We start from the raw sequence: 14,526 nt of genomic DNA, 5'->3' as shown, positions 1-14,526 counted from the left end.
GTGGTGATGAACCAAAGTGCACGACTTAAACTTGATGTACAATTAGGCCTTAGCACCGATGAGAAGGATGAAACATATCAAGACTTAGAAAATGACGAGTAGTCAGACAAGGGTATCTCTAATGATGAATATGAGAATTGTTGCTCCTTTATTGACGAGAGTGAATGAGAAATTGACACGATAGAATACAACACTGAGGAAGAAGTGATAGAGCAAATACAAGCAGACTCCAAACCATACAAGGGAAAGGCCTTTGGAATCAAAAGAGGAGTCATACACATGGATTATGATTGCACCTGGTTGCAGCACATGGGTGCAATAGACTTTGAGCAAGCAGACCTAGCCCAATCAAGTGATGTGCCATTGCTTAAGATAGATTCACCATCAAAGCTACGACCACCAAGAGAGACTCCATCTTTTGCAAAGACAGAGAGTTTGATTTCGAATCCAAAGTAAGCTCAGATAGTGATCTAGAGATACCTCAACCTTCCAAGACAAGACGCACTAAGGGGTACTTACCCGTCCACCTCAGGCACCATAGATTAAAGGAGGAAAAAAGGAAACAACCTAAGGATGTGCACAAAAAGGAGCAAAGAACACTACAAGACCTACCAAGGAGATTCACCAAGTAAGCCTACATGGCTATAGCATACTATGTACACGCTCCTGGATGGTTCTATTTATCCAGTCAGCTAAACCATTCTGGGGTGGGGTATAGGGGGCAGTCAATTGACGCTTAACACCCCTCAAGTCACATAGTTGCTCAAAAGCACGTGACACATATTCTCCCCCATTGTCAATCCTAAGGCATTTCAGCCTATGGCCAGTCTGGTTCTCAACCAATGCAAGCCATCTCTGAAACACAATCAAGACTTTGGACTTAAGCTTAATGGGGTAAGCCTAGACTTTACGCAAAAAATCATCAATGAACGTCACAAAATACTTTGCACCACCCATATACTGATAGGGCATGGATCCACAGATATCCGAATGTACCAATGCCAAGGGCTCACTCATGCATTTCCAACCAATCTTCTTATGTGTAGTCCTAGTCTGTTTGCCATAAAGATAATGCTCACATGAAACATGCATAGTCAAGGGGCGGTAAGTACTGCAAATCAGAAAGAATTTTCATTCCCTTCAAGGACATATGGCCCAAACGAGCATGCCAAAGAGATACATGTGTGATGGAACCCACTGACAAAACATGGTCAATAGAGGACCCATCAACTACAAGAGGATAGAGGCTGCCAGCTTTGGCACCTCTAGCAAGCACAAGTCTGCCACCACGGGTGATCTTCCAGGCAGAATCCCCAAATGAAACATGAAACCCAGCATCATCAAGCTGCCATGTAGACATAAAATTGTGTGTAAGTGCAAGTACATGATGTACATCCTGTAACAGAAAAGTATTGCTAGTAGAGAACTGTAGCCGTACATTCCCAATGCCAACAATAGTAAGTGACATGTCATTACCCAAGAAAATTGAACCAGAGATAGTGCGGTAGGAGTGGAACCACTCACGGCATGGTGTAACATGAAATGAAGCACCAAAATCCAAAAGCTAGCACTGCGCATTCATAGATTAAACATTAGTCAACAATGTAGCATCACAAAAACTAGCTGCAAGTATGTACTTCCCATCACAATCATCAGTCTGCATGACATTTATCTCCTCGATTTTAACACTAGATTTCGCAGGCATAATGCTGTAATTAAAGGACTTTTCATGTACTTTGTATTTTCCTTTCTCTCTGCACTTCTCATTGCACAACTCATGATACCATCAAGCTTAGTGATGTTGAAGATAGCACTATCAGTGAAGGAAGAACCCATAATGCAGTCCAAAACAGTGCAGACAATTCAAAACTACTTGTTTTCTATTGTAAACAGCCAAAATATCACCAAAACCAAGGCAAAATGACCATGAACTGATAACTATTGATGATGCCCACCAAGTACCATCAAAAGTACATAAAATCAGAATGATTCAGCATGAAAATTCCACATGAATCCATACATAACTGCTTGTTGTAATAAATTACAGCTAGGTTGGTACAATGAGAGCAAACTATAGGCAAAATCAATGCACCAAGTCAACCACAAACTGTCAAAGCATAACCAACATCAAGTGGACATAAATCAACATATGACAGTCGTATCGACATTGAGCAAACACCCAAGCATGTCAAATGAATCTGTCAGTAAGCCGGCACACCCCCTGTGTAATAAAGCAAAGTGTACACAACACTAGCAAGACATGACACAAAGAGGTATATGCTCAAGGAGTGCAAAGCCCAAATCAGCCTAAGTACATGTATACAGACTAGGGCATATCAACCATGCAACATCCAAGTGAAGAAGATCCCAGTGTCAGAAGACTCAAAGCTCAATAGTATAAACCACCTGCTCAATGTATGTCAAACATCCAATGATTCTCCCACTGGCACAAAAGCCATATGGATCAAGCCAAGAAGCTCAAGAAAGACATATGAGAGCACCAGTGATGAAAGTTCCAAGACCAGATATTAATAAGACATCATGAGCATATAGGCTCTGTAGTCTCCAAGTATAGCATCCATAGACATCAACTGTATCCCAAATGCAACTCTCGCAAGCCAAGAAATATCCCAAATAAGTTTCGGGAAGTGAGATGCAAGCCAAGACAAGGCACTAGTAGCAACCGGCTCCAAACAATGTAACTAGCATGTAGTAGTGGCATAGGCCAAGCATGTCAAGACGATCGGTCAGATATAGGTAACATACATGTCATATGTACATATAAGTGGAGCATCAAATGCATTCCAAAGTTGAGCTCAAGCACAAATAAAGATCCGAAACCAAAGAAAGCTCGATGTCGTACCATGAAGGTCAATATTTCATTGGAGATCCCAAAGACATAGCCTAGAACCAATAGGCATAACCAAACTTGAGGTAATAGGCTTCAGCCCATTGTTTTACAGCAGTGATTTACTGTTCAAATCTGAGTATTTTTAGCAAGAAAATTAGTCCAAAATGATGGCATAACATGTGCCTTGCATCCCCTAAACAATCGGGCATTAATAGGTACCAAACCAGATAAGTAGAAGTGCCCAAACAAGCATAGCATTAGATGCCAATGTTACTTCTGCATAACATGATTCTCGGACTACTATAAATAGTCATGGAAATGTATAGATTAGACCCAAATCCAATGCCAATGATCAAGAATGCTTCAACGCATGTTAGAGATCATTGCCAAGTGCACTACCAAGCTCGAGGAAGCATGACATAGCCATCAATGAGGAGTCCCACAACAAGCCTCAAGTGCCAAAATGCAAGAGGGAGCAAGATACAAGCTCCAAGGGTTTGAGCTATGGCTGCCCTGATTGAGTGCAACCTAAGAACTAAATAAAAGCACTAAAAGAACACTTCAATACCTCTATAGCGATGCCCTAACGGTGCCTCAATAGGCCGAGAAGGTGCTCGGTGTCATACTGCTGCGCATCCGACGTGTGGAATCCACCAAAAAGTTGTATGTGTGACATTCGCTACTTTGTACATACTTAGTCGTTGTGTTTTCATTTTTGTTCTGCATGGGCAGTATAGTGGAGAGGGGTTTGGAGCAAGAGGAACTTATCTATAATGCTCTAATTGGCATGTATGCCAAGTATGGAAACCTACCAGATGCTGATGCACAAAAGTGCAGTTTTCTTTCAGACATGTTTCTCTGCCTGCAGTCGTTCATGCCTTGTTGACAAAGGTGTTGAACTGTTTGAGCTAATGAGTAAAGCTTATTCTATAAGTCCCAACCTGAAGCATTATGCTACTATCATAGACCTCCTAGGACACGCAGGTGAGTTCAAGAGAATAGAAAGCATTCTATCGGAAATGCCAATGCAGGCTAACTGGGCAATCTAGATGTGTGTTCTTGGTGCATGCCGCACGTTTGGCAACTTGGAGCTGGGTAAGCAGGCATTTGACAATGCCATAAGGCTTAATCCTAAGGAGGTTGCTGCTTATATGATGATGTCAAGCATCTATAGGGATGCCGGTCTTCAACATTTAGCACTTAAGATGGGAAAAGGAAGTAAGGAGGGATAAAATGCCACTCTGGAACTCATAGCAGCTGGTGTCACCTCAGTAAATCCTACACTTCCTACTGAGATTGGGAACCATTCTGCAGTCTGTCTAATCCCTACCAGAGAGTGTGAATGTCATCCTAACCAGATAGAGGCTAGAACAGATCAGTAGTGGACTGCTTTCTCTAAGAGCCCACTTGCATCTGGGACTCCAAATCTGCTAGGTGACAAAATTATGAGTCCCGTCAGGTCTCAATATTGGCATCTTACTCAGAGCAACCACCTCAGGAATAGAAAGATATAATGGAATCAACTCTCCCCTACTTCAATAGACCTAGAGGACAAGAGAGACCAAGGCAGTAGAACCTTGAGAAAGTTAACCAGAGTCTAATAGCTCAAAGTGGCTTCAGTTCTGGTCACAGCATCATTAGTGATTTACTTGTTGGGAGTGCTCAATTGGGAGAAGGCCGCTTTTCTGGAAAAAGGGGAGCACAGTGTATGGGGAGAGTGGAAGAAAAAGCAACGAATGAGAAAAACGGTGAAAAGAAGGCTTGAAAAGGGGGAGAAGAACGGTACTTTTGCCTGCGAGATCAGAGCTAAGGACAGGCAACTCAAGAACGCAAACAGACAGAGTCGTGGGAGTTGTTTTGATTTTGAGGGAGCTGGTGGAGTGGCCTTGAGTATGTATAATACTGATGATTCAATTTGCAGTTTTGCAGAGGCTTCCATGGCCATGGCATTAGAGAAGAAGTGGCCTCTTAGAGCTACGGATACTGTGATCAAGGGACCTGAGAAATTGAAGCTTGTGTTTGTTCCATCTAAGGGAGGCAATGTTTGACGGAGCAGCAAAAAACCTAGTATCTCACAGAAGAAAGACGATGTGACACAATCGGAATGTGAGGCATACCCGAGAGTAAGGGAAAGCAAACGTAACCGAGGAGGAGGCTGAATTCAGTATAGGTCCTCTTTTAGTGTTGACAGCAAGCGTGAAAAACAATATACATGTGTTAATTTATTACTGGAACAATAAGAAGCTGCTTGGCAGAGTTAAGGCTTTCGATCGGCATTGCAACATGGATGGACTGCTCTTCATTGTGCTGCATTCAAGGGTCATACACTTGCTGTTTGCAATCTCCTTCAAGAAGGTGCTGACATATTAAGCAAAGATGTTGCAGGCTATACCCCTCTTCAGTGTGCAGTGGTAGCAGGTCAGACAGACGTTGTCAAGATCTTGCTCAACCATGGAGCCTCTAGGAGCTCACCCTTGGCGATGAGTTAAGAACAGCTTCTCACAATGGAAAAGTTGAAGATGTGCAACTGAGTTTAAGGAGATGAGCTTTGATTGATGGAGGAAGACAGACGGGAAAGGTGGCAAAGATAAAGACCTACAAGGAAGGAGGCAAAGACGAAGACCTGCAGAAAAAGAGACAGACGGAGCTGCATACGAAGGACGCGTGACAAACAAACCAGATAGAGAAGCTGAAGAAGGACAAAGAAAAATGCAATGACAACGAAGAGTCGGGTCTCCCATGTAGACACCCTTTTGACAGCGGTTGATTGTGTCTCTGTCGGTGCCATGCTGACACACGTTGTCTATCATCCACACGCCACATGTAAAGATTTCTGACTGTTCAGTCAGCCTCATAACACAACAACGCTTCCCGTTTTTATGTCATGCCATGAGTCGTGGGAGCCGTGTAAGGTGACAACGGACTGAGATCGTCGACGAAGGAGATGATGAAAGTGACAGAAGATGACGCAGAACAAAGGAGGTGATGAAGACGCAGAACGAAGAAGAAGTCAAGGCAGAAGGTGGAGAGCTCTCCTAAAGCGATGGCAGAAAGATGACAACGAGGAGAAGATCCGACCCCACTGACAACCAATTGAATTCCAAAAGATTCTCGATGAGTCTTCCACAGAAAAAGGAGCCAATCAACCAGCCAGTTGTCGACAGTCATGCAAAGGTTGGCATGGTCAAAGCGTAGCAGCAAGGATGAGGCCCGTAGAGTCACAGAGAATGAGTCAAGCTCTACGTCTATGGAAGCATCGTGGGCTACAAGTGGTCCAAATCTAACCAGTATCTAATTACTTCTCTTCTCTTTTCTACAAATAGAAGGGGCTGGCCATAGCCATAGCCGGGCTACTGATCGTAGCCATTGGTTCCTGCCGATGGAGCATACAAAGCATTACTCTACTCTCCTCATAAAATAAAAATTCAGTGTTCTTACATTGTATTGTTTTTTCCTACTTGGTTTGTGAATTTTACGACAACATTATTGGACCATTCTGTTCTAAGTCAGCCTACCAAAGTATAGATTCTAGGAAAGTGTTTGAACAACAAAAAAAAAAACAGGTTTATTGAACAGATGTAAGTTAAATCAACAATCTTTTGCATTCAATATGGAGAGCATAGCCTGATCTCACTTGATTGATCTTCTATCCTGAAATTAGTCAGGCTCCTCTATGGTCACGACTTTGCTTTCGAAAACCCTTCGACATCTTTGGTGAACCCGACGTGAAAGCGTCGCATTGAAATTTCAGGATGGGAGATACTTCAGCATCAGTTTTAGCCTCTTCTACGATTCCTGCTTTGTCCTCTACTTCGACTCCATCATTGATTGCTGCTTCAAGTACTTCAACGGATGATTTAAAGCAGATTTTGCAGAATATGTCTATGTATATGAAGCTTCAAAATCAATAGACACAATTGTATATGCAGTAGCAGCAGCAGTTGCATCAACAACAGTTGTCTCAACAAAGACAACTATATTCGGAGCAAGAGAATGCAATCAGCGTGACTAAGGCGATTGAAGCAGTTAAGAATGAAAAGAAGCTATTTGATGGCCGTAATGTTTCACCTTATTTGAAGACGTATGAGATGAAGATGGGATTTTTTGGAGTACCAACAGGACTTATGAGTAAATATTTCCTTCGCCTTATCACACCTGCCTTGAGGGCAAAAGTGACTAATCTTTTCCTTCAAATTTCACATTGGCAAGATTTTAAGAAGGCCCTGAAAGAGGAGTATTTTCTTGAGGACTTTGGAATGGCTACACGACAATCATTCCGAGAGTGGGTCCACATCCCAAAAAAAGATCTAGTTGCTTCAAAATTGATACAAGAATTTGAAGAGAGGTATAGTCAACTTGATGCCATTGAACAAAGAGCATTGGATGTTGAGAAAGTTGAGCTTTTCTTGCAAGCTATAGATCCTCCTCTTCAAGAAGAATTAGGAGAGCTTCTTGAGGATCGCACGAAGCCTATGGGTCTTAAAACGGATTGGCAAGATGCCCAGGACGCGGTCTCAACTTTGACCAAGAGGCGAATATGGAAGACCCGCTTATAGAATGGATCCCTGACACCGACACCGTCTTCTGCTCCTATGTCTGCTTCTACCCCTATCATTTCTTCTCTTCCTCAGCCAGTTTCTTAGCCTTTGCCAGTGCCTACTGTTTCTAATCCTCCTATTCCAAGACCAATGCCGGCTCCTTCTGCTCCAAAACCATCCGCTCCGTCGGTTCCTTCCTCTCTTGATGACATAATCAAAGGCATAACGGATTTGACAATGGAGTCAGTTAAAGCAAAATTCGTGGGGAAATTGAAAGAGCAGTTTGCTTCGACTGCACCTACTATTTCTTCTAGTGCTCCTACTACACCTAGGAGTGCTCCTAGTGCAACTAGGAGAGATCAAAGATGTATTTGGTGTGATAGTATGGATTATCGGTATTGCAAGGATTGTGAATCTTTTCAAGATGCAAGGAGGAAGAATTTGGTATTTTGGGGACAAGATGGCAAGATCTGGTTGACTGAAATAGGAGCTCCACTTGCTACCAATTTTGGGAAAGGTGGAATGAAGAAATTAGTAGATGATATGGCTGCGTGTACTTCTTATGTGGCAGCTAGAGGAGATGCCTCTACATATGGAGTCCAGATTGAGAAAGGTTCAGAGAGTCAGTCAGCATTATGGACATATGCTTTGGAGAATGCAAACAAGGGGAAAATTCAGCAGACTGTTTTGACTAGTGTAGGTTCTAGCATCAGATCTGAGATAGGTTTGGATTCTCCTGTTTGACAGGTACACTATTTATGCCTACTTGGCTAAGTCTCAGGGAGCAGATGTACTTGTTGAGAAGAAGCGTAAGAGGGATGAAGAGAATCCAAATGCAGCTAAAAAGACTAGAGGGGGTGAGTTTGTTACTCCACCTACTGCAAGGCCGTCTTTGAGACCAGGGCCAAAACGACAAATGGAAGATGCTCAGAAGAAAGAAAAGAGGCAAGAGCCTAGAAAGATAAAGTAGCCAGGATTTAGATTTATGTCCGATATTGAGACATCTACGGATATGAAGAAAATCTTTAATGACAAGATACTTGGTAGTGAGGTGACTTTTACTATTTCAGAGGTTTTGGGCATCTTGAAAAGAGAGTTTCAAGATCAGTTCCAAGAAGTCCTGAAGAGAAAAAGACATGCATTGCATACTACTGATACATAGGGAGTTTTGATTGGGGAGTTGGATGAGGATGCGGATGAGGTTATGGTTGAGAATGCTTCTGTTTTTTCGCAGAGAGAGAAGAGGGTTCAGCCTATGCATTATGCTAAAATTGATGAGTCTATCTTGGTACCGCGTTGTCATTTTTTGCGAAGTCATTGGGCTAGGGCAACTACAAAAACAATGGTGAAAATTGGAGAGAAACAGGTGCCTTATGTTGCTTTGGTGGATCATGGTTCAGATATTAATCTCATAGTTCGTGGAGTTTATGAAAGTAATAGATGGCCTATGGATGCAGAGCATGGGTTGCGTATGAGAGCTGCCAACAACACTGCGGGTGATTTGTATGCTACCTGTCCCAGTGTCAAGATTTCTATTAGAGATGTAGAGGAGGATTTCCATTTCTTTGTGCAGGATTCATGCTCATGCCCCATAATCCTTGGACAGCCATTCATCACAGAGATCTGCATGGAGACGAAAGTAATGGATGATGGATCTGCTTATGCACGGATTAGTAGTAAAGATGGTATGAGAGCAGTCCAATTTATGACTGTGTGTGTAAATCATGCTAGAAATAGGGACACTCTTCGAGATGCACCTTTGCCCATTGTGAGGGATTCGGGTTTTCATTAGGTACCACTATCCTGCAAGACGACGGTGGTACAAAGCAAAGGAGATTGGAGTTCTCGCCTCCTGGCAGCAGTGTTTTCTCCTCCAATTTTGTTGGAATTTCAGCAAACAATTCGATGAGTTATCAGAAGATTTCTAAGTTGCCTAGAGCTGCCAGGCAGTACATATGTAGGAAGGAGAAAATTTTGAAAAATACAGGTATTTTAGAGGATGATGAGCATATAGATGGGATGTATGATAGTATGATTTTGATGCCAGGAGGCATATTCCACGGTGGATTCCGTGCCACGGTGGATTCCGTGAGGTTTTACGGTGGATTCCGTAAACTTAGATGACCGGGGCTCATACACAAAGAGGATTCTTTGTGCGAGAAGTTGATGGGGACGCTTGTCCTTTTCGGGCGTTTCATTAATTATTTTCGGGCGTTTCATTAATTTAGTGTGTACATGGGTGATTCCATAGCGGGTGATTCCGCAAAATGCATATTAAATTAATAAACGTTTATGAGTTTAGAGTGCGCACTCGTAATAAATTAAGGTTAGGATTTATTTCTAACCAGTTGATTTATTTATGTAGCTGAAGACTGCTAGGTATTCACTTTTGTCGGTTTAATTGTATTATTTTACTAACGATTGTGAATGCTTCAGTTGATGTGTAGAGATAGCAGCAGTGGCGGAGGAAAGCATTGGAGTTTAGCGAGTATTCGACCTTTGGACTATATTTTGATAGGCGCCACGCCTATATTTTGTTATGTCTATTGAGACATTGATTATTGATTATTATTTTGTATGCGCCTATGCGCCCGAATATGTTATTTCTATTTGGACATTGAGATTGGGCGTGCCAGACTCAATGGGCACCGTCCATTAGCTTTATTTTCCTATTTTTGTAGAAAGCAAACTCAAAAGCTAAAAGCTTGTCATATTTTTGTAATTGGGCTATTATTGAGCATGAAGTTTGGAAATATACATAAAATACATGCTTTGTGAAGCGCTCACACAAGGCATGGGGGAGATTGAACCCAATTTGTCTCTTGCCTCTTGTCGTGCATGCTTTTACATTGTTTTTTGTGCAAAAAGGTGGAGTTTATTGTTCTTGGGGACCTTCAGGGATTCACTACGTGAGCTATCTGCGATCGATCTGCGCACCAGTGGTATCAGAGCGGAGCAGAGATCAAGAGCTTCCAATCGCTACCAATCTCGGGTGAAGGCGGAGCTCTAGGAATAAACGGGCTCTACAGTCAATCTCATCGCGAACCGTCGATACAGCCAGACTTCTGGCGATCAAGAACCCCTGTTTCCACTGTCAGATCGCGAAGGACCAGGCTCTGCAGGTGGAGGACCACGCATACATATCCTTCATCAAGTCGTTGAAAACAGTGAGAAAAATTCTTAATCTTCTTAATCAAAAGCTTAATTATAAAGCTTTATAAGCTTAAGGGAAGCTTAAGGCTTCTCAAATTCACCTCGGCGTATCAGAGTGTGGCCCCGAAAAATCCGCGCGGCCAAAAAAACGGACCCCCCCTCACGAAATCAGACGCCGCCCTTCTTTAAGCTTATTAAGCTTAAGCTTAATCATTTAAGCTTAAGTCATTAAGCTCTCTGCAAGTCTGAAAAGACAGATAAGTCGGCAAACTCTAGGTCCTGCGCTGCCAAAGTCAAGTTCAGCAAGTCAATTGAAATCAAGTTCTGCAAGTTCTGCAAGTCGGCCTAAGTTCACCAAGTCAACAACTCTGCAAGTCTGCTAAGTCTGCAACTCTGCAAGTCAGACTAAATCAGAACTGACTAGTGCTTAAAACTCATAGAAGACTTGTTCGTATGCAAAAACTCTGAACTGGAAAGTTGTTCGCAGCAAGCTGTTCTACCTATCTACAAGTTCGTTGAAGTACTTTCAGCAAATGGATACAGAAATATTGCAGATTTTTTGAAAATTGAGAAAGAAATACCAAAAATACATAGCCTTGTAACCCCAAATTTGAGCTACGCTCATCCCACTAACCTGATTTTGAGTGAGAAAGGTTTATTGAGTTTTACAGGATGACTATCCCACATATGGATGATCCTATGATGACTGAAGACGATTTACCTGAGCCTACCATGGAACAAAAGCTGGATCTAATCATGCTACAATTGGAAGAAGAGCGAAGGGCTAGGCAAGCATTGCAAGCGCAATTGACAAAACTACAAAGAGCATCCACCGACAAAGAAGAACCTCAAGCTGAAGATTTGATTCGCCGTACCATCGACGCCACTCTTGAAGCACAAACCATTCGCAAGGAATCCAAGATAAGTAAACGAAGTTTCAAGTTTCGCACTTTCAATGGTATACGAGAAGGAAAGACTGTTTTATCATTCATTAGCCAGTTTGATGACTATTTCCATGAGGAAACTTATCCCGAAAAAGATAAAATCAAGTGTGTTACTAATCATCTGATAGACAGAGCATCACTTTGGTGGACTGTAGTCTGCAAGAGCATAGAATGTCCTGCTACTTGGGAAGATTTCAAGAAGAAGTTCATGCAAAATTTCCTTCCACCGCAATTTCATGAGAAGGCTATCAAGCAATGGGATTTACTTCAACAACGGGATCGTGAGCCTATTCCACAATATACAGAGCGTTTTTGGAATGCACTCCTATAGCTACGCATGCTTGAAGACGTACCAGAGACGACACATAAGCGGAAGTATATGTCTGGACTTCTTGGACATTACTACGCTGAAGTGAACATGTTTAAGCCTGCTACCCTTGAAGACGCCATCTCCTTAGCTCACGACACTAAAGATAAGTTACGCGGAAGAGACAGATGACCACAGCAATTCCAAGCCAACGGTAATTATGGATCTAAACAATTCAATTCCAATTTTAGAAGGTTTAATCCAGGTCGTTTCTCATCACCATCTTTCCGCAAGAATTGGCCTAAACCACCTGCATTACCATCCACTGTCAATCCAAATCCAAAGCCTATTCCACAAGCAAATCCAAATGTACCCAGACTTCCAGCCATTGCAAATAATGTAACCAAAGCCAAGCCAATAGTATGCTACAAGTGTCACCAGCCAGGGCATCTCGCAACAAATTGTCATTCAAAGAAGCCACCAGCACATATCAACTACCTTGGAGCCATGGACGAAGACGAGCATGAGGATATGCCAGATTTTACTGAAGATGAGGATGATTCTACTACTACTTCCGACACTTTACCAGGTATGCCTACTTCACATTCATTGTTGACTATGAAATGTTTGGTGCATGGAAAAGAAAGAACTATATTGCATGATGACGGTAGTACCCATGACTTTATTTCAGCAAAATTGGTAAAGGAATTGAAATTGCATACTGTACCTACGCATTATCACATAAAAGCTGCATTTTTAGGCACTAGGTACAATGGCACACAAGAAGTACAAGATTTAGAAATTCAAATTGGTCCATATATTGAAAGAAGAAATTTCTTAGTTGTCCCACTACAGTCAAGTGACATTATTCTAGGAATGCCATGGAGACACCAGCATAATCCAAATATAGATTATTCTATGCACACAATGAATATTAATTTTCAAGGAAAATCTATTACATTATATGGTATGCATGCATCTCATATTTTTTCACTGCTTTCGCATACTCAAGCAAAATGTGCACTACGCAAGAATACTAAATCATATCTCATTTGGGTGAATGAATTGCACGCAAAGGAAAATCATATGCATCCTAGGCATAAGGAATTTCTTGCATATTTTAAGGACTGTTTTGTAGAAGACCTACCACCAGGTTTACCACCTTCACGTCCAGAAGACCATAAGATTGATTTAATTCCTGGCACACAACCACCTTGCAAAGCACCATATAGGCACAATCAAATAGAGCAAAAAGAAATCCAGAGTCAAGTTGAAGAATTACTAAATAGAGGCTTAATTCGACCTAGCAGTTCTCCATTCGGTGCACCTATACTCTTAGTCAAGAAAAAGAATAATACCTATCGTATGTGTATTGACTACCGAGCATTAAATAAGATCACTGTAAAGAATAGGTATCCTATACCTAGAGTTGATGACCTTATGGACAAACTGCAAGGATCTTCTATATTTAGTAAAATTGACCTTAAGTCTGGATATCATCAGGTGAGGCTAGATAGAACTGACATATTTAAGACTGCATTCAGAACACAGTTTGGCCATTACGAATTCTTAGTCATGCCATTCGGATTGACTAATGCACCTGCTACTTTTAGTAGAATGATGAACCGTATCTTTCTGAAATATCAATATTGTGTGATTGTTTTCTTTGATGATATTTTGGTGTTTAGTCAAAGTGAAAAAGAGCATTATGAGCATTTATCATTAGTTTTTCAATTACTGAAAGAAAATCAATTGTTTGCAAATCCTGACAAGAGTGAATTCTTTAAGACAGAAATTGAGTATTTAGGTCATATTGTATCAAAAGAAGGAATTAAAGTTGATCCTAAGAAAATTGATGCAATATTGCATTGGCCTGTTCCTAAAAATGTGCATGAATTACGCTCATTCCTTGGTCTTGCTAGTTTCTATAGGAAGTTTGTACGTAATTTTTCATTACTTGCTTTACCATTAACAAAACTTCTTAAGAAAGGAATTGTTTATCAATGGACTGAAACTCAGCAAAAATCCTTTGATTTACTGAAACGTGCATTAACCAATGCCCCTGTTCTACAATTGCCTGACTTTAACAAACCATTCTTTCTAGTTGTGACCGATGCTAGCGGATCAGGAATAGGAGCCGTACTAATGCAAGACAACCATCCAATAGCATATTCTAGTTCTAAGCTGAAACCCTCTGAGCTCAAATATTCCACTTATGACAAAGAACTATTAGCAGTTGTACAAGCATTAAAACAATGAAAGCATTATTTAATGGGTTCAGAATTCATGATAAAGACTGACCAGCAAAGCATTAGACATCTACTTAGCCAACCCCAAATTTCTGACCGTCATATCAAATGGACCTCCTTCATTCAAAGTTTTCATCCTATCATTCAATACCAACCTGGAAAAGAAAATGTAGTTGCTGATGCATTGAGTAGAAGACCTGCAATTCATAATATTTCTATTATATCTTTTGATTCTTTGATTGCTATGAAAGACACATATCACCAGGATATTACTTTTCATTCTGATTGGCAAAAATTAGTTCAAAATAATTTCATTCATGTTGATTCATTGTCATATAATGATGGATTTATGTTTTTTGAAAAGAGACTGTGTGTTACTATTCCATTCCGATCTTTTGTTTTGAATGAAATTCATTGTCCCCCATATCAAGGTCATAGAGGTATCATTTCTACATTACGCATGTTAACTGAAGATTTTTATTGG

The sequence above is a fragment of the Lygodium microphyllum genome, chromosome 24 (genome assembly GCF_053477565.2).
Source record: "Lygodium microphyllum isolate KBCC chromosome 24, Lygodium_microphyllum_v1.1.10, whole genome shotgun sequence".
Lineage (NCBI taxonomy): Eukaryota > Viridiplantae > Streptophyta > Polypodiopsida > Schizaeales > Lygodiaceae > Lygodium > Lygodium microphyllum.
The sequence above is the reverse complement of the archived record's forward strand: the minus strand, read 5'-3'. Positions refer to the sequence as shown.